We start from the raw sequence: 24565 nt of genomic DNA, 5'->3' as shown, positions 1-24565 counted from the left end.
CCCTCTTGACCTGCAATCCTCTTCCGGACCTCTCCACCCCCACCCCCTCTCCGGCCTATCACCCTCACCCTCACCTCCTTCCACCTAACGTATTCCCAGTGCCCCTCCCCAAAATGCCCTCCCCCCTACGTTTTATCTCAGCCCGCTTGGCACACCAGGGCTTATTCCTGAAACGTCTATTCTCCTGCTCCTCGGATGCTTCCTGGCCTGCTGTTTTTCCAGCACCACACTTTTCAACCCAGAGAGATTCAGTCAAACCAACAGATTTATTTTACTGATCGGCTGTTTAAGAAAGTCGTGGATAGCTTAGACAGACAACACCTTAAATCAAAAGTGTATCATCCTGTATCCCTGGGAGTTTTGGGAAGGTGGCTTGTGATAAAGGTATCCCATTTGTATTGTTTTGCCTTTAGAGATGTCCGATGTGAATCTACTCAGTTTACTCCCTTTTGGCTAATATTTGGACATGAAGTAAGAATCTCTGTGAAATTACTTTGAGAAATTGACAGGACTGAAGTCGGAAATCTCACACTTGGATTATGTATCGATGGTGAGGGAGAGATTAAATTGGTTAGGCGAGTTAGCTAAACAGCACATGAAGAGGGAACGAAATAGGTGTCAGTTAAATACTCTGAAATTCAGACGTTTTCCAATGTGCGCAGTATGATCTATGGAGATACTGTTCCTGACGGATTTAAAGTGTCCAAATGTCACATTTTCTCCACCCTCCTCCCCACCTTCGCTCGACATAACTGCGCGCACCCCTTGCTATTTTTGATGTTCATCTTACCTACACCCCTCATGATTTTATAAATTCAATGAGGTCACCCCTCAACCTCCTGTGCTCCAGTGAAAAGAGTCTCAGCCTCTCTTTCTAACTCAAACCCTCCAGTCTTGGTAACATCCTGGTAAGTCTTTACCGAACCCCCTCTAATAGTATTCTTCCTATTACAGGGCCACCAGAAGCGTTCTCAGTACTCTGCAAGTGGCCTCACCAACATCTTGTACAACATCTAAATGATGTCCCAGCTCCTTTATTCAATGGTGTGAACAATTAAGGTAAGTGTGCTGAATGCCTTCTGAACCACCCTTCCAACCAGTGATGCAACCCCTTGTGAACCTGCTACCTGTCCCCCCCCCCCCCCCCACCCCCACCCCCACACCCCCAGTTATGCATTGTGGTTACCTCAAACGATTTATAAGGGTTCAGACGTCTCTATGGTAATGACCTGCCTGTGAACTCAGAAAGTGGAATTGTGGTGGTGAAGGGCATTAGGATCTCACTCATTTTCCTGGTGCTGTGTTAGACTGTTTGGGGCATCTCTGTAAACCAGTGAAACTAAAGGGAGAACTACCCGATTGAGGTCTTCATCCAGGGTTAAAGGGCACTGTTAGGACAGAGTAGACCCTTGATTGAGCTCCCTACACTAGCTGCTTTGGATAAAATCTGGTGTTTGTCAGGAATGTAGGTAGGAAAGAAACATTCAGTTATCAACACTTGTCACCTTAAATGAGCTCAAAATCCATGCACACACACAAATCCCCAGAGTGTTAGTCCAGACATGCCTTATCATGAAATGTATTACTGACTGCAGAGAGTGAGCTACAGCTTACAGCCAAGTTGATATATATTCCCAGTGGATCAAGAAAGCTACATCATATTTAAGGATGACAGTAAATAACAGATGCATGCTCATAGCAGGAAACAGATGATGACAGAGTTCACAATCATACTGATGTGCATTCTAAAAGCTGGGAAGCAGCTGTTTTTAAACGTTCAAACACCAGGGCTCTGATCGAATTGTATAAGCAGGATTCAGTATACATCTGCAGATTCCCAGTAGCTGCTACTGCTCCACTTCACTTTCAGTTCAAGCACAAAGATTTACTTTCTCCTGTGACTGGAACAGGCTCAGATAGAAACGTAGAAAATAGGAGCAGGAGTAGGCCATTCGGCCCTTCGAGCCTGCACCACCATTCATTATGATCACGGCTGATCATACTACCTCAGTATCCCACTCCCGCTCTCTTCCCATACCCCTATACCCATTTAGCCACAAGGGACATGTCCAACTTCCCTTGAAACTATCTAACCAACACGCCCCAATGCTTCCTGTAGGAGAGAATTCGACAGGTTCACAACTCTCTGAGTGAAGACATTCTTCCTCATCACAGACCGGAATGGCTTACCCTTATTCTTAGACTGTGACCCTGAGTTCTGTACTTCACCAACATCGGGAATATTCTTCCTGTATCAAGCCTATCCAGTCCCATCAGGAGTTTATATGTAGCGATGAAATTCCCCGCTTGGAAATGGGTGGATTGTTGAAGTTGGCCCATCTAAGGTATTAATGTGGCTCTCTGATTTAATGGAGGTTTTTAAAATTAATAATGCTGTTGATAGACCAGCCACGGGGATGAATTTTATTTTGGTTAAGTGCAAGTTGCCTCAGGTGTTTTGGAGGGATTCCTGCTGTGCTGCCCATTCTCACCATATCGAACCAAACCCGCTTCATTAACTACCTGCCCCACTCCTACTGTGTACCTCACATCCAATCGCATTCCCATCTTACTCCATACCATTCCCAGAATAACTTGTCACTCAGCAGATATCCCAGAATTTCCTTGCACCCATGCCATCTTTAAAAGCTTGTTGTGCACCCGGACAAGAGCTGTCAGACCGGGCCTGGTTCCTGTTATATGCCCTGGACGTGGCAGACCGGGGGTAATCGGTGCCCCTCTGTGTGGGCAGGGAGCTGGAGCTCCTGCTGGGAAAGAGTGGGGCTGATGTGGGATGTTCTCCTCCCATAGGGACCAGCAGGGGAGACCCCGACACCAGGCCACACACCCAGCCTGGACCGAGGTTACCTACCCCCCCCTCCTGGGTCAGTGCGGTCCCAGTGTCCGGAGGAATGCCCAGCGTCCGCAGGAAGAAGGTCAATGTCCTTCTCCACTCTGCCAGGGTAACTGGCACCATCTTCTCCCCAATACCTCACCCTCACTCTCTCTCTCTCTCTCTGCTCCCTGTACCCACGTCCCACCAAGCCTCATGCTCTGCCACTCTCACTATCGCCTGCACCATCCTCCCTCCCTCACCCTCACCTACTCCCAACCCCTGACACGACTGACCCGTCATGCCCTCTGTGCTGCACACTCACTCACTAGGGACACCTCCCCCGCCCGCACCAACAGTAACAGTTGTGCCACCCACTTCCATCTCCATTACTACCCGCTTCAGTCTCATTCCAGGAGGAAACCAGCCCCCAATGGGACAGGGAGGGCCTAGACGGTGGGGGGGGCTGCCTGATATTCACCCCCTTGGGAGGGGAGTGTCCTGACTCTGACCCACCCCACTGCCACTGCCACCACCCTTCAAGCGTCTGTCTGACCATGCCCAGGCCACAGCACTGGGATCAGAGGCTGCTCTGGATTGACTTGACCAAAGGCTGTCCCTCTCGGCTTGACTGAGACCACCTGACAACAACGAGAGGCTTCCTGGTTTTGTGTCTGCATTAAACTCACAGCAACAAGTCCTGCCTGCCATAGTTGCTTCAATCAACGTGCTCAGGCGTGTTATTCTGATACACTTGCAGAGCGGGTGGGATGTGAATCCAGGCCTTCTTGCCCTGAGGTAAGGACACTACCAGAGTACACCTTGCCAGTTCAGTTGCACACAGCTCTGTAGACTTTTCCAGTGAAGTGTGACAGGTTCTATTCCAATGCAGTTGTTAATCTTTTGGTTTGAGGCAGATTAATGACGGTGTTTAAAAAAGGGCCCGCAGGAATTTAACGTGAACACGTTAAGCAGAGGGCTCCTAGCAAGAAATTAAATTGTTAAAACCCTAAAGGTATTAGTTTAGCGCAATCAGTTACATTTTCTACCTCCATTATTTTTACATGGGTGTTAAATCATTTAGATTAAAGTGATTCATGCTTCTGCTAATATATTGGAGGAAACAGTGTCATAGGAAGGCGTTAAGCATTTGCACTTTTCACCAACAATGATTTGTAGCCTCAAATGTTTATTCAGTGCTTTTTGCAAAGGGAATTAATTGCCTGAGGCTCAGCTTCTTTTCCTCACGTTACCTTGATTCTTGGGTTGTATTAAAATGAGAAGGGCTGCTTTTTATGGTGTTGGGAATCTGAATGTAAACTACCTTTGACAGCATTAATCACAACATTTCATGTTGTAACCTTGTAAACTGCGCAATTACAGCACTGTGTGTCAGTCTCAGATCCTGTCCTCTGAGTCAGAAAGTTTTGAGTTCAATGCCTGTCCCAGAGGTTTGAGTAAAGCCTCCAGTTCGATGTGCTCAGTGCCAGTGGTGAGGGAGTACTGCACTGTTGAAGATGCTTTCTTTGAGGAGCTTCTTGTGTAAATGTAAAAGGTTCCTTGACACTGTTAGAAGGAGAGAGATGTATGTGCTTTGCCTTGCAGACGTACACTGTTAAAAGGTTAAAAATCACACAACACCAGGTTAAAGTCCAACAGGCTTATTTGGAAGCACTGTCTTTCGGAGTGCTGCTCCTTCATCAGGTGGTTGTGGGGCGGTGTTCTGAAAGCTAGTGCTTCCAAATAAACCTGTTAAATTATAACCTGGTGTTGTGAGATTTTTAACTTTGTCCATCCCAGTCCAATACTGACACCTCCAAATCATGACCATTAAAACGCATATTCTTGATATCATCACCACATTATAGCATTTGGTTTGAGCATGTAAAGTGCTCATACTCCAGGATCACTTGGTGCATGACATGCTCCCAGAAGAACCCTGTTTAGCGGTAAACTATCGGCTTAATGTTAGCTGAGATTCTTATATGTCTCCAAACGGAAGGTTTGTACATAATAGACAAATGTTGTCTGCTGGATTCTTCAACACCATGATAGCCATACTGGATTTCTCGTGTTGCGAAAGGTAACATTGCCACATCAGATAAAGCATCCTGCTAGAGGCAAGATCCACCCCATGGTCAATGGTAGAGACCATCTATAAAAAAGTGCCAATGTCTTCATGGTAGATATTTGGAAAGCTAATTGAAGACCAACCAGACACACCTTAAGACAACCGAAAATTTAACAAAGTTTCTCGCCCTTCAGCAGCTGCCATTTCAGTGACTACAAACACATATAGATCTGTGGGTAAGGAACTAGCTATACCACAAGGAGATAACTGTGTAGAAACAAAATTTAAAGCCACTCTCCATTGAACTCACCCCACTGATTATTTTTCTCTTTTTCTTTTCTTTCATCCTTCCTTCCTTCCTTTCTTTATTATTCTATATCCAAAAGGTTATCACACACAACCAAATTACTTTCCCACCACCAAATCACCATCATCTTTTCTGTTTTGAATGATGAATCACTACCAGTACTCACCCAAGAAACTAATTAGAAATTTACAAACAAGCCCATTATGGACAATACCCCACCTTATTTATAGACCAATTCACACCCAATTAACTCTCAAAAAATAGATCCATCACCTATTCCCTCATTCAAATAGGTCTCTGGCAGTCCTTCAGAACATATGAGATGATAATACATTCATCAGCAATAAGAAAGTGTTATAAGTGTAATGGGAGAAATGTGCTGGTAATCACGACCGTATCAGTGATACTATTTGAATAAATGTGTTGGTTCAATTATCAAAATTGCCAGTTATCCAGAATAAAGTCAGGAGTGCGATGGAATACTCCCCACTTGCCTGGATCAGTGTAGCTCTGACAACACTCATGAAACTCAGCACCATCCAGGACAAAGCAGCCTGCTTGATTGGCACCACATCCACAAGCATCCGCTCCCTCCACCACCAAGGCTCAGGAGCAGCAGTGAGTACCATCTACAAGATGCACTGCAAAAATTCACCAAAGATCCTGAGGCAGCACCTTCCACACCCACAACCACTTTCATCTAGAGGACAAGGACAACAGATACTTGGGAGCACCATCCACTGCAAGTTTCTTTCCAAGTCACTCACCATCCTAACTTGGAAACATTCCTTCACTGTCACTGGGACAAAGTCCTGAAATTTCATCCCCAAGGAATTGTGTGTTTACCTACAGCAGTAGTTTAAGAAGGTAGCTCACCACCACCTTGGACAGGAGAATTAGAGATGGGCAATAAACTCTGGCCCAGCTAGGGTCTCGAGCATCCCCTAAATGAATAAAAAAGACTTTCCCATGGCTTCTTTAATAAATACAAATTAATCAATACTGTATATTATAAAGTGGCAGCCCTGAATCACAGTCTTGTCAGACTCGAAATATTAACTTTGTCTTTCTCTCGATGGATGTTACCAAACCTGCTCAATCTCGCCAGCATTCTTTGTATTTGTTTCTGGTTTTCAGTATTTTACCTGAACCACATGATTTAGGAATTTATTTCATTGCTGTTTGCGGGAGTTTGCTCTATACAAACCAACGTTGTGCTTTCCACAGTTCAAAGTATTCCATTAACTGTTAATGCTGCTGGACATGTTATGTTGCACATACTATGTAAAAGAGGATAACTATCATTATCCATTGATTGTGTTTAATTAGTTTTTTAGACATCTTCTTGAGAGGTATTTACTTCATACATTTGCAATCTGAAAGCTGGGTTTAAACATAATAGTGAAAGCTATGTTTTAATTTAGATAAATGCGAGGTGCTGCATTTTGGGAAAGCAAATCTTAGCAGGACTTATACACTTAATGGTAAGGTCCTGGGGAGTGCTGCTGAACAAAGAGACCTTGGAGTGCAGATTCATAGCTCCTTGAAAGTGGAGTCACAGGTGGATAGGATAGTGAAGAAGGCGTTCGATACGCTTTCTTTTATTGGTCAGAGTATTGAGTACAGGAGTTGGGAGGTCATGCTGCAGCTGTACAGGACATTGGTTAGGCCGCTGTCGGAATATTGCGTGCAATTCTGGTCTCCTTCCAGATGTTGTGAAACTTGAAAGGGTTGAGAAAAGATTTACAAGGATGTTGCCAGGGTTGGAGCTGTTTTCCCTGGAGTGTCGGAGGCTGAGGGGTGATCTTATAGAGGTTTATAAAATCATGAGGGGCATGGATAGGATAAATAAACAAAGTCTTTTCCCTGGGGTCGGGGAGTCCAGAACTAGATTTAGGATGAGAGGGGAAAGATTTAAAAGAGACCTAAGGGGCAACTTTTTCACACAGAGGGTGGTATGTGTATGGAATGAGCTGCCAGAGGAAGTGGTGGAGGCTAGTACAACTGCAACATTTAAAAGGCATCTGGATGGGTATATGAATAGGAAGGGTTTGGAGGGATATGGGCCGGGTGCTGGCAGGTGGGACTAGATTGGTTTGTGATATCTGGTCGGCATGGATGGGTTGGACCGAAGGTCTGTTTCCATGCTGTATATCTCTATGACTCTATGATTCTAATTCAATCTGAAACAAGATGATCATAGCTTTGGTCATTATTGTATTGTTGTTAGTAGGATCTTGCTGTATGGACATTGGCTGAAGCATGTCCAACATTACATCAGCGACAATATTTCCAAAGGGTTTCATTAGCAGTAAAATGCCAGGAGGACATGTCCTGAGACCATGAAAGTGGCTATATAATGTTATGTCTGCTCTGAATTTCTGTATATCTTATTTATAACTCCAGTTCTAAATTTAAGTAGTTTGTGTATGGACCGTTAAATATCTTAGAGTGTTACAGAGAGTCTAATTGTTCTCGAATCGTGTGTGTGTGTGTGTGAGAGAGAGAGAGAGAGAGTGTGAGACGTTAGTCACCTGACTACTCAGCTCCACCCACAAGCCGAAGCAGTCAAGCACTGTACATAGATCTGTGTTCAGACAAGCTTCACCAAATGAATCATACAATCCCTACAGTGTGGAACCAGGCCATTCGGCCCTTTGAATCCACACCGACTCTTCAAAGAGTATTCCACCCAGACCCTCCCCCCTTTCACCCTGTAACCCTGCATTCCCCATGGCTAACCCATCTAGCCCATACATTCCTGGACACTATTGGTAATTTCCCATGGCCAATCCACCCTAACTTGAACATCTTAGGGCTGTGGGAGGAAACTGGAGCACCCGGAGGAATCCCATCCAGACACAGGGAGCATGTGCAAACACTACACAGACAGTCGCCAGAGGGTGGATTCAAACCCAGGTCCCTGCAGTGCTACTGCTTGATATTGGGTGGCACAGTGGCTCAGTGGTTAGCACTGCTGCCTCACAGTCACTCGAGTGACTGTCTGTGTAGAGTTTGCACATTCTCCCCATGTCTGCGTGGGTTTCCTCCGGGTGCTCTGGTTCCCTCCCATAGTCCAACGATGTGCAGGTTAGGTGAATTGGCCAAGCTAGGGGCACTAGTAAGAGGGAAATGGGTCTGGGTGGGTTACTCTTCGGAGGGCTTGTTGGGCCGAAGGGCCTGTTTGCACACTGTAGGGGAATCTAATATGATAGGAGATTTTCACTTTTATTCCAATGAGGAAAGGAAGTGATTTACAAGAGGAATCCAAACATTGAGATTTGCTTTCAGCTTGGTTGACATCACTATGTGTGGGTTGCGCTTCGGCGGGTCGGTGTGGACTTGTTGGGCCGAAGGACCTGTTTCCACACTGTAAAGTAATCTAATCTAATCGAATCCAAACATTGAGATTTGCTTTCAGCTTGGTTGACATCACTATGTGTGGGAATAGAATATAATGTGGAATATTCTCCACATTTTGTACCAAGGTTTTAAGTAAATTTTCAATTTAAAATAAAGGTTCATTGTTTTTCTTTAGAGCATCAAAGGAATTGGGAGTGCATTGCTCAATAGATCTGCGACCTCTACCCACTAGACAGACAAAGACTGCATTGTCATGGGAACACCACCGCCTCCAGGTTCCATTCCAAGTTCTACACCATTCCTTGGAAATATATTGACATTTCTTCATTATTGCTGAATCGAAGTCCTAGAATTCTCTCCAGAACAACACTGTGTACTCACACTCCCATGGATTGCATTGGCTGAGAAAGACAGCTCATCACCAACTTCTCAAGAGCAATTAAGTTTTGGCAGGAAATGTTGGCTCAGCCATCAACACCCCTATCTAGTGAATGAACTCACAGGAGAAAAGGTGGGTTGCTAAATAGATGGATTTTATTGTTAAGCCATTGAATTGGCAAACACCTTTGCTGTTAGCAATATCATATTGGATACTTAGATAGAACTAAATACAGAGAATGCTGGAGAAACTCAGCAAGTCTGGCAACATTTGTGAAGAGAAAAACAAAGTTAATTTTTGAGTCCATTAGAGCTTTTCTTCAAAACTGAGGAGAAGTGGAAACACGATGTGTTTTATGCTGTTGAGAGAGCCAATGGGAAAGGAAGGAAGGTGGAGTAAGGGTTAAAAAGATCAAAGTATCATTGAATCAAAAGCAAAGAGGTTGATCTCAGAAAAGGAATGAAGCAGAGATCCAGAGTAGATGTTAATGACAGAATTATGATCAGCACTGACTGAACGACAGGGAGAAAACAGATGCAAACATTGTCAACAAATAGTGATCGCAACGTTGAGCACAAATGAATCTGATTTGGACCATAATGCTTAAATCTTTTTCAGTTCAGTGTGATTCAAAATAAAATTCTTTGTTGCTTCTTGTGAACTGGGAGTAATCCAGTTGATTCTAATTGGATCAGACATGAGTAATCAACAAGGTACTTGCTCCCATCCCAGTGTTGAGCTCAGATCACCGCTCCCATGTCAGAAGTGTGACTGTTTCCCACTGGACATTGCCTCTGCCCTCTGTGAGATTATTGCTGCTCTCCTGCTCTTGTATTGCCACTGTCTCTCACCAGACCACCCCATTTCCATTCTGCACCTCAGCGTCAATAGATTAAACACAGCAGATTGTAAAGTGTTATTCCATAGACTCTCCCTCTCTCTCCATTGTTCCATATTAAGTTATGATGTGGCGGTCCGGTGTTGCACTGGGTTGGACAAAGGTAGAAGTCACGTGAAACCAGGTTAAAATCCAACGGATTTATTTGAAATCACAAGCTTTTGCAGCACTGTCTCTTTGTCAGGTGAAGTGCTCTGGGCACTTGGGAGTAGCGCTCCGAAAGCTTGTGATTTCAAATAACCCTGTTGGACTATGACCTGGTATCATGTGACTTCTGACCATATTAGGTTATACTTCTCCTAATATCCAGTCATTCATGCCTTGTTCTTCCTCAGACTTTCCATCTCTGCTTCTACTCGTGCTTTCTGACCCTCAAACTCTTTCTTTCCAAGCCCAAAGCTCTCAGAGTGGAAAGTATACCCTAACGTCGATTCATCAATCCACCATAAGTGGCAGGAGTTTAGAATCTATTCACTATTCTAGATTTACCAAACAGCCATCAGTTTTCATGTCTCACACCTTTTTGTAAATTTGTGCAATAGGGGTATGCACAGAATTCCCTGATCAGGACAACAAGACTAATTATTGCAACAGAAATTTGTATGCTCATTATTCAAATGATTGACATCCCGTAACGGTCAGAACTGAGATTATTTACACAGACAGAACTTCAAAGAGTTGCCACAACATGCTTACGTTTCTCTTTACTGCGTCATAGCTTTTTCATCTCGCCTGGCTGTGAAGCCAAGAAAAACCTTAGTTTGCACTGAGCATAGCAGAGTGACAGCTCTTTGAAAATGACCCTGTGTTAAATTCAGTCCGACAAGCCAGCAAGTCCCACAGACATCAAAACACTTCACTGAATGGTTTTTCTTCGTTTACTAACGTGTCTGTGTGAGTTAAAGTGCGTATGTGTATAAGTGTGTGTGTTTATGTACATTTGTGTCTGTGTGTGTCTGTGAGTTAGTGTGTATGTGAGTGTGTGTGTTTGTGTACATTTGTGTCTGTGTGAGTTAGAGTGCATGTGTATGTACACTTGTTTGTGTGTGAGTTTGTTTGACTAAGTCTGTGTGAGCGTGAATGCGTATGTGTGTGAGTAAGAGTGTGTGCATCTATGGGTGAGAGTGTGTGCTTATTAATTTGTGTGAGTGAAATGTACGTATGTCTGTGTGTGTGAGTCTGTTTATGTGTGGCTTGTGTTTTTGTGTGAGTGAGCCTGTGTGTGTGAGTGTGTGTGTGTGTCTGTGTGAGTGAGTGTGCGTGTGAGTGAGTGTATATGTGTGTGTGAGTGAGTGATTGTGTGTGGATGTGGGTGTGGGTGTGTGTTTAAGTGAGAATGTGAGTATTCCATCATCAAACATGACTCATGAGGACTGAAAGTCACAAAGTTCATGAAGGCGACAATTCTTAACAACTTTCACACATAAACTTAGTAATAGAAGGTTTAATAATTCCAGAGTAGCCAGTAAGATTTGTCAGTGTCTTGTTGGCTTAGTTGGCAGCACAGTTGTAACAGGATCATATAAACATGCAAGCTAGGAGCAGGAGTAGGCTAATCACTTCCTTGAACCTGCCGCATCATTCAATAAGCTCTTGACTGATCTGATAGTAGTCCAAACTCCATTTTCTAAACCAAATGTCCTGATAACCAACCACACCCCACAGCAGTATCACCCTCATGGATTCTGTCCTCCAATTTGATGGCATCTATTCCAGGGTTTAATGAATTTCTCATGAGTTTCTGCCATTCATCTTCATGTGACTGAACAGGCTGATTCTTAACTTGCAGGTCTCGCAGCAAATTTGACAAGTTGCATAAGGATAAGTCTCTGGTGATCCTAACCATTAGTGCATTTAGTGTCTGCAGGAGGGAGAACCTGGGGTGAAGGATTTACTCCTTTTGTCCTTGCTCTATTGCAGCATGAAGATATTTGGACTCAAAGTCTATTGCAGCTTGATGGACGTTTTGGATGGTTGGCAGCAAACTTCTCCCAATCCTTAATGTCAATGCAACCCAGATTCACAGAGGCTCTCTGAGTATCTTTGAGTATTTTCTGTGTCCTCCGCTGAAATGGTAGCCATTCCAGAGACGAGAAAACTTGACCTGATCATTCACATCCATCCAGATGCAGTGTCCAGTCCATTGTCATTAATTTTGCAGGAGTTTTATCAAAATACTAATGGAGCTGGTTTCAAGTGCACGTGATGATTTGTATGATGGCCCTGCCGTTGAATTGAGGGATGCACTCAGGAGACATTATTCATGGAGTTTCTCCAACACTGTCACATATCATTGATGTGCCACCACTCCCCAATGAAATTCAGATCAGACCTCAAACTCTATCCATCTGCCTGTGTGGATCCCGTTCGACCACTCGGTGAGGAAGAGGGAGTGTTCTTGCTGTACTGGCCAACATCTCTGTATTGTTGCCAGTGCTCCACAATTCCAGTGTTTTCAGCTTAGCATCTGCCCAAGTTCAGATGGAACCTCACTCCTGAGGCTTGGTATTCAAGAGTGCCCCCATTCAGCTCTTCATTCTCAAATCCAACCTGATGATCCTGCTCCTCCGAGGCGTGGACTAATACTGTGAGGGGAGAGATTCTGTGAAGGAGTTTGGCAAGATGAGGATTTTCACAGCTGCTGTTCATGTCACCTTTCCTGGGGTGGCGCTGTTCGGTCGGAGGAGGAGATTGAAGACATGTTGGTGGCCTACAGCGGTCAGGAAACATGAGTAGACATCTCCCCGAGAATAATGCACGGTTATGGTGACTCACCAGAGCCAGTTACCCTGGTGTAATTATTACAAAATAATGACTGTGACAGGGAAGAGAAAGAGAAGCTGGAGTGAAGTGAGACAGTGGGGAGACCTTTATTAATGAAGCTGAAAGAAAAGAGGAAATTGTGAGGAGACCCTCAGGTGAATGTTTGTGTGGAGGTTGCACATTCTCCCTGTGTCTGCGTGGGTTTCCTCTGGGTGCTCCGGATTCCTCCCACAGTCCAAAAATGTGCAGGTTAGGTGAATTGGCCATGCTAAATTGCCCGTAGGGGCTGGGGTAAATGTAGGGGAATGGGTCTGGGTGGGTTGCACTTCGGCGGGTCGGTGTTGACTTGTTCGGCCGAAGGGCCTGTTTCCACACTGTAAGATAGTAAGTAATCTAATAATACACTGAGGCACGGCATGGGAGTATATCTGTACACTATATGTGTGTATCTATCTATATATATATATATATATATATATATATAATATATATGAAGATTATATTTATTTAAGTGAGAGCTGCGTACAAACCTGTAATCCCACTGCTAGGATCAAGGGCAAGTCCCCAATTGCTGTCCCAATTTGTGACGATGGAAGTGATGGAACATTGTGATGGATTTTGGTAATAGATTATACCCCACCTTACCCCCCACCCTCCACCTAAACCTCACTGCCTAATGGCTATACAATACTGTGACTGGCCTTAGCTAGAGAGGAGTGGGATTACCTGTCCCCTCCCTCAACAACTGATTAGCTTGGTCTTGACAGCTGATATACAGGGCTTTCCAAAATGGCGGTTGCACCCCAAGTAGAGTTGCAAACTGAGATTTTGGAATCTCACAGGTCTGAGGAGGCATTGGCTGCGATGAGGTGTTGGTGGATCTGTCACTAGTGTGCATCCCCTCATAGATTCCCCAACAATCCCCCCCTCAATAACCCCCCTACTCCCTGTTTGCCTTTCATTGCTTCCCCAAGCCCTGGCTCCCACAAACTGTTCACACCCTTCACAACTCCCCACCCTCCCTCAAACAGCTCTCACTGTTCTGACAGATGGAATGTAACAATTTTCAGGCCTCAATGTGGGGACACAGTGGGGAAAGGTTGGGAATAGTAGCTGGAATATTTCTGTAGTTCCAGAAGTCAGTCGTAATCACTGGTGGGAATTCAACCCATCTCCTGGATTTCAGGGACTCGAGGTAGAAATGGATGGGAGATTTGTGTAGGGATGAGGGAGTTTGAGCTGGTGGGAGAGCAAGGTTAGCGAAGACGGTGGGGGGGGGAGGGTGTAAAGGGAAGGACAAATTTGGCGTGTTTGGTTTTTACGCACACAGACATGAGTTTGGATTCAGGACTGACTGATGGAGGAGAAGGCAAGGTCAAGAACTTGGCTTGAGTTTCTTTAGAGCACTGATTGTTAGATACAGGCACTTCCCTGGTGGTGAACGAGTTCCTTTCCTGAGTCTGTTTGTAAGTCAATCTTTTGCCCACAGTGCAAGACAACATGAAGGAGCCATTCATAAGCGCAAGAAATGTTCGTATGGAGAATATCAAGGATATGCCAGGCTCTAGTCATACTGTTCTGTTATTGAAAGGCTATTCCTTCAAGTCTATCCCCAAATACTAGTCAGTCTACTCCACATGCTTCTCTGCATGTTTTTTGAACATTCACACTCCCTCTTCTGCCGAATTCTCCATTCTCATAACTCCACCTACACTGTGCTACTTATGCCCAGTGGGGAGCAGCTCCATCACATCTTCACAAGTCTCCATGTTCCTAAAACATTACACATTAGGTACCATCTTCAGGCACAGAGGATTGGTCTTTATTCATTCATGGGATGAGGGTGTCACTGGCTGGGTCAGCATTTATTGCCCATCCCCAATTGCCCAGAGAGCAGTTAAAAGTCAACCACATTGCTGTGGGTCTGGAGTCACATGTAGACCAGACCAGGTAAGGATGGCAGTTTCCTTCTCTTAAGGACGTTAATGAACCAGATGGGTTTTTCCTGGTCATCATCAGATTCCTAATTCCAGATATTTATGGAATTCAAATTCCACCATCTATCGTGGTGTGATTCGAACCTGGGTCCCCAGAACATTATTTGGGTCTGTGGATTAACAGTCGAGAGTATGGTGCTGGAAAAGCACAGCAAGTCAGGCAGCATCCGAGAAGCAGGAAAATCGACATTTTGGGCATAAGCCTCATTCCTGATGAAGGACATTTGCCCGAAACATCGATTCTCCTGCTCCTCGGATGCTGCCTGACTTGCTGTGCTTTTCCAGCACCACACTCTCAACTCTGATTTCCAATGGTCACTTTCTCCACTCTGGATTAACAAACTGGCGATAATACCACTGGGCTATCACCTCCCCTAAGGCTGGCGCACCCGTTGGTAGAAGTGCCAGGCGGATTGCCTCACTGTTTGCCTTCCCAAACTGAGTGAAGAGCTGCAGCACGAGGACTGGAAGTAGCAGTTAATTGTCTGTTTTATTGTCTCAATAGCCATTGAAAGGCAGAGCAGATTCAATGGGCTGAATGGCCTACTTCTGCTCCCACACCTAAAAAAAGAAAATTAAAGGAGGTGAAGCAAAGCATTGTAGATTTTTTAATAAAAAGAAATATTGATTGACATCATCAGCATCGAAAATAATGAGTTGTATTGAGACCCTGTCCAATAGTTACCTCATTTCACACAAGCAAGAAAATTAGGCTTATATTTACATTAGCTTTAGTTTTGAAAGAGAACTGCTTTTTTCAAAGCTCCCAAAGTAAGGAATAATGTTAACTCTGCAAATTGATCCAACAATAACATTTTTTCCAGAGACAGGAAATTCCTGTGACTCTTACAATTTTGGATTTTTTTTTAAATAATATTGGATTCCGTTAATCGAGCTCCTTATTACTGAGGTAATGTGACAATGTAATTTGTACCTTATACGCTTTGACAAATCTATCATTGTAGTAACCATGGTGATGCTGAAAACAAAAGTGGTTGAAGAACTCTTGAGGCAGAAAGATGCATTCCAATTCCAGATTAAACCACAAATCGGAGCCCAGATGTATTCCTAGGCCAGTGAAAGATTAGTCTTGTTACCATGGGGATTGGAAGTGGTGGTTTCTATGATATCATTTCTTTTGGCCTTTGACTACATTTTTTAGTAATCAATTGGATTGATCAAAATGAAAAAATGTATTTATTGAAATAAGGATTTCTCTTCATTAAAGTGATTGGAATGGAATGCCAGCAAAGGTTTGGTGTGTTGCACTGTCATCTCTCAGTTGGGGTGTTGATGTTCATAGTCCCCTCTGTACACTCGAACGCAAAATTGATGTTCACAACCCAGTGCAATATTGAGGGAATCATCATCATCATCATTGGCAGTCACTTGCAGACGAGAATGACTCTCTTCCACGTTCAGAGTGAGTCCATAGGCGGCTGTACAGACCGATAGGGCTAAGGCAGGCTGTGTTACACCTGGGGCAGGTGTGGTCACAGGAAGGGGTGGGTGGGGCGTTGGTGTGGTAACACGTTCCTTTCATTGTTTGCACCTGGCTTCCAGTTATTCCCAATGGCAAGTCTCGATGTGCTCAATGTCTTCCCAAATACTCCTCCAAAACTTTGGTCAGTCTTGGGCCAGTGATTCTCAAGTGTTGGTGGGAATGTTGCATTCACCAATAAGGCCTTGAGGGGATCCCTGAAGTGCTTCCACCTGGGGCTCGCCTGCTCAGGGAGTCTTGTGTCGGTCATACGGAAGACGTGCCCAGCTCATCGCAGCCGATGGACAACGCCTGGATGATGGGGATGTTGGCTTGGTCGTGAGCATACCTGTTTTCAGATGTAACATTAAATTTATGCTCCATCTGGCCCCTCAGGTGGATGCAAGATAAGGCAAGTATTGGGGATTAACCCCTGATGTTCCAGCCAATACTCTTTCCTCATCTCAACAACTAGGAACAGGTTTTATCTAGTCTTTATTGCATTTATAATGGAAGTCGGAGCTTGCTGCAAGCAAATTGATTGGTCACGTTACAACAGTGACTACACTAAAGAAAGGTGTTAAGTGGCTTTAAAATGGGTTGTCCTGCATGAGTCCATAAACAGGCTCCATATAAATGCAAGTCTTTTGTCCTCTTCCTGCAACTCCAAAGTTCACTTAGTGACTTCCTCATCCATTCGAAATCAGGGGCTCCTGGGTCACTCACAACTACACTAGTGTAGTCCTCGGAACCAGGGCCAAGTGTTTCTGGTTGACTTTGAGGTCCTTGGTTTGGGTTGTTAACCTGAGCTAATCAGGGAGTCTTGGCTGACAGATATAAACAGCATATTCAGAGGGTCTCCCCAGTCCAAGGACTGAGCTGGCTGGTCAGAGCCCATTTACTGTGCACATGGAAGTAAAGGGTGACTTTGTAATGGGATATTGGTCCCTGTGCAGTTACTTCAACTACGTTCCTCAACTTTGTACCAAATGGTAATAAACCAATCCCAATTGACCAATCAGACAGGACTTACAACAACAATCACTATCCAATGAATCCCATGTTGCCGAATGCACGTGTGGACTTAGAGCTGGACAGTACTGACTTTATCACCTCTTTGTGGTTGTTCTGTCTTCCGGATATCTTGTGGTTCTGTTTGAAATGACCACACTTCAAGCTCGTAAAGCTGAGAGTTGTTTATAAAATTACAACTTACCGTGCTGCCTGACTTGAGGGCTTCTTGGGTCAATTTGTATCACACAGGAGCTGACTTTCCAGTGCGACCATGAATTTGGCTCGCCGGAACACTTACACGGACAACTGGTTCCAAACTAATTAGCTTTCAGTTCATTATAGACAATAAAATGACACGTAACAGCGGTTTATGTCCACTCAAGACTGTAAGGTGAAAATTGGTCGGTTCCATGAGGTGCTAAGGGATGACTTGTGCTCAAAGGGACTCAAATGAGGATTCAGGAGCTTGAGAGAGGTGTCTGTGATGATGGGGAAATGAAGAGGAGGGCAATGGGGTCAGTCTGTGGCACCAAGAGTAGGAAGGAGAGGAAATTGGAGAATTACTTCAATGGGACTTGCAGTAGTCACCATAAATATCCACCAAATGAGCCCCCAACAAACTGGTCTATTTTAGTTTTTTCTCATTTAGAGTCTTACACTAATAGAGAGCTGTATAGCACGGAAACAGACCCTTTGGTCCAACTTGCCCTTAGTTGGATATTCTAAAGTAATGCAGTCCCATTTGCTAGCATTTGTCCCATATCCCTCTAAACCCCTCCTATTCATATATCCAAACAGATGCCTTTTAAATATTGTAATTGCCCTAGCCTCCATCACTTCCTCTGGCAGCTCATTCCATACATACACTACCTTTGTGTGAAAATGTTGCCCCTTAGTTTTCTTTTAAATCTTTCCCCCTTCACTTTAAACCTACGCTGTCTAGTTTTTGACTCCCATACCCATGCCCCTCATGATTTTATAAACCTCTATAAGGTAACCCTCAGCGTCCGACGGTCCAGGGAAAACAGCCCCAGCCTTTTCAGCCTCTTTCTATAGCTCAAATCCTCCAACCCTGGCAACATCCTTGTAAATATTTTCTGAATCCTTTCAAGTTTAATAATACCCTTCAGATAGCAGGGAGACCAGAACTGAACATAGTATTCCAAAAGTGGTTGAACCAATGTCCTGTACAACTGTATCATGACCTCGCAATTCAATGCAAGGACCAATTTTTATTTGAAAAATTAGGAAAATCCCAAACTAGGATTTGGAGAGTCAAGAGAGTCACTGATAAACTAATAGGGACAGAAACAGGGAAAAAACCCAAAGGACTGTCGATGCTAGAATTCAAAAACTGAATCTGAAATTTCTAGAGAAACTCAGCAGGTCTGGCAACATCTGTGGAGAGAGAAAGAGAATTAATGTCTTAGCTCCAGTGACCCCTCCTCAGAACCCATTCTGAGCTTTTCCATCAATTTCTATTAGAAAAAGGAAATTCCTTATTGAGAGAATGGTTGATATGTACGTCTTTGTACAAGGAGCGATTGAGCAAATGACACAGATGTTTTCATGAAAAATTTTATGAGTATTTGTGAGAAACGTGAACAGTAGGATGTGCTCAAAAACTGAGATGAATGCAGATTGAATGGGAGGAGACTTACATGGAGCAGAAGAACTGGAATAGACTTGATGGGCAAAATGGCTGTGCCTGTATTGTGTCGTATTATTATGGAAATTCTACTAAAATTTACCTTCATCATTTAGAAACAGAAAAAAGATTATTGGACAATAAGGGCTGAATGTTACTCCTCTTCTAGCCACGTCTGTGTTGTGGCTATGGTTTTCGTTGTGTGGGTCAGTGAATCCTTCTGCCATATCTTACCAAACTCACCTCATCAACTACTCCCCAATCCCATGGCATCTCCCATGTCCACCTCTGGCCCCATCTTACCACATGTCATTCCCAGAGCAACTCACTACTCAGTGAGTATTCACAAATAGAGTGACATCCATTGTGCCCACTCCATCTTTAAAAACCCGTTCTTCACCCGATGAACCCTGACATTCCGAAGCTGCCCTGCTCATTGATGGAGGGATTACAGACATATCGGAGAAGGGGGGGATGGCACCGTGATTCTCCAACAGGGACCTGGATGTCGTACTCTAGCGCATGATGCAGAGGAGAGGACCCCTCTTAATGGAGGATTGGCAGAGGTGACCATGCCACCCAGCCCTGGCAGACTGGTCTGAGATCAGCACCCAGGTCAGCGTCATCTCCACAGTCTGGAGGAACAGTTGGCAGTGTCATGTGCATGAGTGCCGCACTCTCCTCTCTGCTACCTCACCCTCACACTCACTCTATTCCTGTTAGTGCACCCACCTCCCACTGACCCTGTCAATCTGTCTGCTCCCGGCAATATAATTCCTCACCCACTGTCAACTTGCATCCTGTAGACATGTCCACACTTAGAATCACAGCCTTTTACAGTACACAAGGAGGCCACTCCTTATTCTAGTCATTCACAGGATGAGGGCATCACTGGTCAGGCCAGCAATTATTGGCCATCCCTAATTGCCCAGAGGTTGGATTATAATCTGGTGATGCATGATTTTAACTTTGTCCACCGTCAGGTGACTGTCTGTGTGGAGTTTGCACATTGTCCCCATGACTGCGTGAGTTCCTTTCGGTGCTCTAGTTTCGTCCCACAATCCAAAGTTGTGCAGGTTAGGTGGATTGGCCATGGGAAACTGCCCCCGTAATGTCCAGCCATGTGTAGGTTCGATGGGTTAGACATGGGGAAATGTAGGGATAGTGTAGGGGAGTGAGTGTGGGAGGGATGCTCTTTGGAGAGGTGGTATGGAACTCAATGGGCAGAATGGTTTACTTCTACTCTGTAGAGATTCTATGATGAGAGGTGTGTATGATTGGTGCCCCTGGATCATGCTGCATAATCGTATCCAACACGGAAGGCATTCAGTGCTGAAGTCACCACTTACTCACTGTGGATTTCACTAGGATATTGAGCTTTTTTGGCCAGTTTGATGAGTAAGGAAATGAATATCCATGAAGCCAGTTGGCCTCAGGCATTTAAGAAGCAATAATCCCCATTAATGAGGATCTCAACTCCAATAATCCTCATTAATGAGGAACTCAACTCCAATAATCCCCATTAATGAGGAACTCAACTCCAATAATCCTCATTAATGAGCAACACGACCCCAATACTCCTCATTAATGAACACCTCAACCCCAATAATCCCATTAATGAGCCACACAACCCCCAATACTCCTCATTAAGGAGCAACACAACCCCTATAATCCCCATTGATTAGCAACTCAACCCCAATACTCTCCATTAATCAGCAACTCAACCACAATAATCCACATTAATGAGCAACTCAACCCCAATAATCCCATTAATTAGCAACTCAAATCCCAGTAATCCCCATTAATTAGCAACTCAACCCCAATACTCTCCATTAATTAACAACTCAACCACAATAATCCACATTAATGAGCAACTCAACCCCAATAATCCCATTAATTAGCAACTCAAATCCCAGTAATCCCCATTAATTAGCAACTCAACCCCAATACTCTCCATTAATCAGCAACTCAACCCCAATAATCCCCATTAATTAGCAACTCTCAACTTTGCCCAGTGAAAAGGTCATCTCACTGTGTGTGAAAGGTGTAAGAAAAAGGGGGAGTTTCTCCTGACATCGAGATCAGCCTCATTAGATGAATTATTGGATTCTGCTGCACATCCCACCACAGCCCACTTCACTCTGATCCCAGGAGGATTCCACCCAGGAAGAATATCTCTAGGGAGATCAGTACTCCATCCTCATTGAGTGACCCTGATAAAGAAACAGAGCTTTGAAAGCCAGTGCCACCAAAAAAGCCTGTTGAACTATAACCTCCACGCCAGCCCAACACCGGCTCATCCAACTCATTGAATCTAGTCAGCATCAAGATCTGAGATCAATGGATGCTAAAGTCAGAACAATGGGTGTCTTTATATTAGTCATAAAATGACTCAATTTTGTGTTCCTTCCTTTGTTCCTCCTCCAGTTGCAAATGTCTTGTCCCGCCCTTTATTTTCTTTCACACATTGTTGAAACTAATATCTCTTTTGAAAGATCAAACATATGCACCCCCCCACAGTGCTCCAAGTTGTTCTAGTTTCTTCTCATAGTTTCTGGAATGTCATTATAAATTCCTGTGTGTTTTTGAAAGGGAGCAGGGAGGGGAGGGTAAACGTGGTGGCCAATTTACACGCAGCAAGATTCCACCAGTAGCCACGTGAATTAAGAATGACAGCACGGTCCGGTTTATGGTGTTGGCTGGCAGATGACAACTAGCCAGGCACCAAAAGAATTTATTGCAGGAATTCTGAAGAAGACACAGACCGGACTCAAAACTTTTCTTTCTCCGCAGTTTTTGGCAGATTAGACTACCTACAGTGTAGAAACAGGCCCTTCGGCCCAACAAGTCCGACCCTCTGAAGAGTAACCCACCCAGATCCATTTCCCTCTGACTTATGCACCTAACATTATGGGCAATTTTGCATGGCCAATTCACCTGACCTGCACATCTTTAGATTGTGGGAGGAAACTGGAGCACGCAGAGGAAACCCACACAGAAACAGGGAGAATGTGCAAACTCCACACTCCGAGGCTGGAATCGAACCCAGATCCTTGGTGCTTTGAGGCAGCAATGCTAACCACTGAGCCACTGTGCCACCCAGATCTGCTGAATTTCTCCAGCAATTTCAGTTTTTGTTTGAGAAAGAATAAGTTTGCCTTCTAACAGGATCTTTTTCAGATATCACGCCTGGAAACACATAAGACCTTCTTTTAAAACGTTATCCCCATTCCAGACACTGATGGCCATGTTTGGAAGTGACAGTAGGTGCAGTACTGAGGCAGTGTTGCATTACCAGAGGCGCTAACTTCCTAATGAGACATTAAACAAAGACCATAGCAGCCAGATGTAAATATCCCATGGTGTTATTTAAAAAAAACCCTGAGGTTATCTCTGTCCAACTGGTCATTTTCATTCTTCAACCAACGCTGCTAAAAGAAAATGGTCAGGACATTTTACTCATTGTTGCTTTTTCTTTTAAGAGGGCTTGCTCTGACCAAATTGATGCTACTTTACGGCAATGAGTATACTTCAAAAAGTGCTTGATTAGTTGCAATGGGCTTTGGGATGTCCCGAGAATATGAAAGCTGCTACAGAAATGCAATTTTGGTTACACTAGAAGAAGTAAACAGTTTATCATCTTCCACAATGCAAGCTCATCATTCTTTCCTGAGACTAAGACATCGCGGGGTGGGGGGGGAGTGCGGGGGATTCTCACCTCACTCTCCATATTCTTTGTCAAGCTTTAAATCTAACCTATATTCTGCTTCTTTGATTTTCTCTTAGGTCATTGTCACTGCTGCAGGTTTTATCCAGTGGGCTGTGGTCCTTAACCTGAATTTCTCAGTGTGGGAATGTGCATCTTGAGACTTCCAGCATTGTGGGCCAATCCCTCCAAGTTTTGAAACGACCGACACCAGGATATTTGTGCTGATTCAGTTATAAACTGGAAAGTGGAAAAGTATATTAATTATTCAGGATCCCTGAGGGCTGTAAGATTTATAATGCTCAGACTGGGGCCCAGCTTCTGATGGATGACATCATTCTGATTCAGGACGTGGCTTCTCTCCTGCAGGCTGACATCACTTCAGCAGAAGAAAGCATTATTTTCACTTCTGAATTAATTGTCTCGCTGCTGAGTGTTTAGGGAAAATTGAAGATTGAAACTCCTGCGATTCAGCAGCTTCCTCCTAAATATAGTTTGTAAATCGAGCTTTAAGTTAACCTCGCCTGTGGTTATCTGTTAATCATGTGGTTACTAAATTCTTGGCTCTACTACTTCAAAGGACCAGGGTAGCAGGAGAACAAGCACCCTGCTGGTTCCCCTCCAAAGCCCATAACGTCCCGACTTGGAACTATATTGCTGCTTCCGTCACTGTCGCTAGGCCACAATCCTTCATTTTTTTGTGGTACGTAGGCATCGCTGGCTGACCTAGCATTTATTTCTACCCTAGTTGTCCTTGTGAATGTGGTGGTGGTGAACCGCTGCAGTCCATGTTGTGTAGGTATACCATGATGCTGTCAGGAAATGCGTTCCAGGATTGTGACCCAGTGACACTGAAGGGATGGTGACCTATTTCCAAGTTAGGGTGGTGAGTGGCTTGGAGGGGAACCTGCAGGGGGCGGTATTCCAATGTATCTGCTGCCCTTCTCCTTCAAGATGGAAATGGTCGTGGGTTTGGAAGGTGCTGTCCGAGAATCTTTAGTGAATGTGTACAGTTATCTTGTAGATGGTACACACTGCTGTTACTGAGTGTCAGTCATAGAGGGAATGGATGTTAGTGGATGTGATGCTAATCAAGTGGATGGTGTCAAGCTTCTTGAGTGTTGTTGGAGCTGCACTCATCCAAACTAGTGGGGAGTCTTCTATTACACTCCTGACTTGTACCTTGTAGATAGTGGACAGGTTTTGGAGAGTCAAGAGGTGAGTTACTCACCACAGCATTCCTAGCCTCTGACCTGCTCTTGTAGCTATTGTGTTCATGTGGTGAGTCCAGTTGAGTTTCTGGTCAATGATAACCCCCAGGATGTTGACAGTGGGGGATTCAGTGATGGTAAAACCATTGAATGTCAGGAGGCAGTGGTTACCATCTCTTTTGGTGATGGTAATTACGTGGCATTTTATGGTGCAAATGTTACTTGTCATTTGTCAGCCTAAGCCTGGATATTGTCTAAATCTTGTTGCGTTTGAACATGGACTACTTCAGTATCTGAGGAGTTGTGAATGGTGCTGAACATTGTGCAATCATTGACTAATGTCCCCACTTCTGTCATTATGATGGAGGGAAGGTCATTGATGAAGCAACTGAAGATGGTTGGGCCTAGGACACTACCCTGAGGAGCTCCTGCAGAGATGTCCTGGAGCTGAGATGACTGATCTCCAACAACCACAACCAATTTCCTAAGTCCCCAGTATGACTCCAAACAGCAGAAGGTTTGCCCCCAGATTCCCATTGATTCCACTTTCGGCAGGGTTCCTTGCTACTACACTCGGATGAATGTGGCCTTCATGACAAAGGTTGTCACTCTCACCTCCTGGAGTCCCTGGAGTTTTCCTTAACAGTTGAGTCTCACGTACAATTCTGGGCACCACTCTATAGGAAGGATGTGAATGCATTCGGCAGACGACAGAAGGGGCTTATGCAAGTTGTTCCAAAGGGGAGATATTTTAGTTATGAGGTTAAACTGGAGAAGTTGGGATTGTCTTCCTGGGAGAGAAGAGGTTCTAAGAGGAGATTCAATAGAAGTTTTCAAAATCATGAGGCTCTGGACACAGTGGCTGGAGAGAAACTGTTCCAGTTTGGAACGAGAC

The 24565-nt window shown here is 44.4% G+C and overlaps 2 long non-coding RNA genes across 2 annotated transcripts in view; one reads left to right on the top strand and one right to left on the bottom strand.

Moving 5' to 3' along the window:
• LOC122540809 overlaps window positions 1-1031 on the bottom strand; it is a 21314-nt gene extending 20283 nt beyond the window's left edge. The window contains exon 1 of the long non-coding RNA XR_006309420.1: window positions 953-1031. This is a non-coding gene — a long non-coding RNA (uncharacterized LOC122540809). The remainder of the gene's footprint in view (window positions 1-952) is intronic.
• LOC122540808 lies at window positions 980-20994 on the top strand. Its single transcript, XR_006309419.1, has 3 exons — window positions 980-1063; window positions 3525-3530; window positions 20984-20994. It is a non-coding gene; the product is annotated as an uncharacterized LOC122540808 (long non-coding RNA).
• Window positions 20995-24565: the final 3571 nt, after the last annotated feature.

Source organism: Chiloscyllium plagiosum, chromosome 36, assembly GCF_004010195.1.
Source record: "Chiloscyllium plagiosum isolate BGI_BamShark_2017 chromosome 36, ASM401019v2, whole genome shotgun sequence".
Classification (NCBI taxonomy): domain Eukaryota; kingdom Metazoa; phylum Chordata; class Chondrichthyes; order Orectolobiformes; family Hemiscylliidae; genus Chiloscyllium; species Chiloscyllium plagiosum.
Note: the sequence above shows the minus strand (reverse complement) of the source record. Positions and strands in the feature narration are given on the sequence as shown.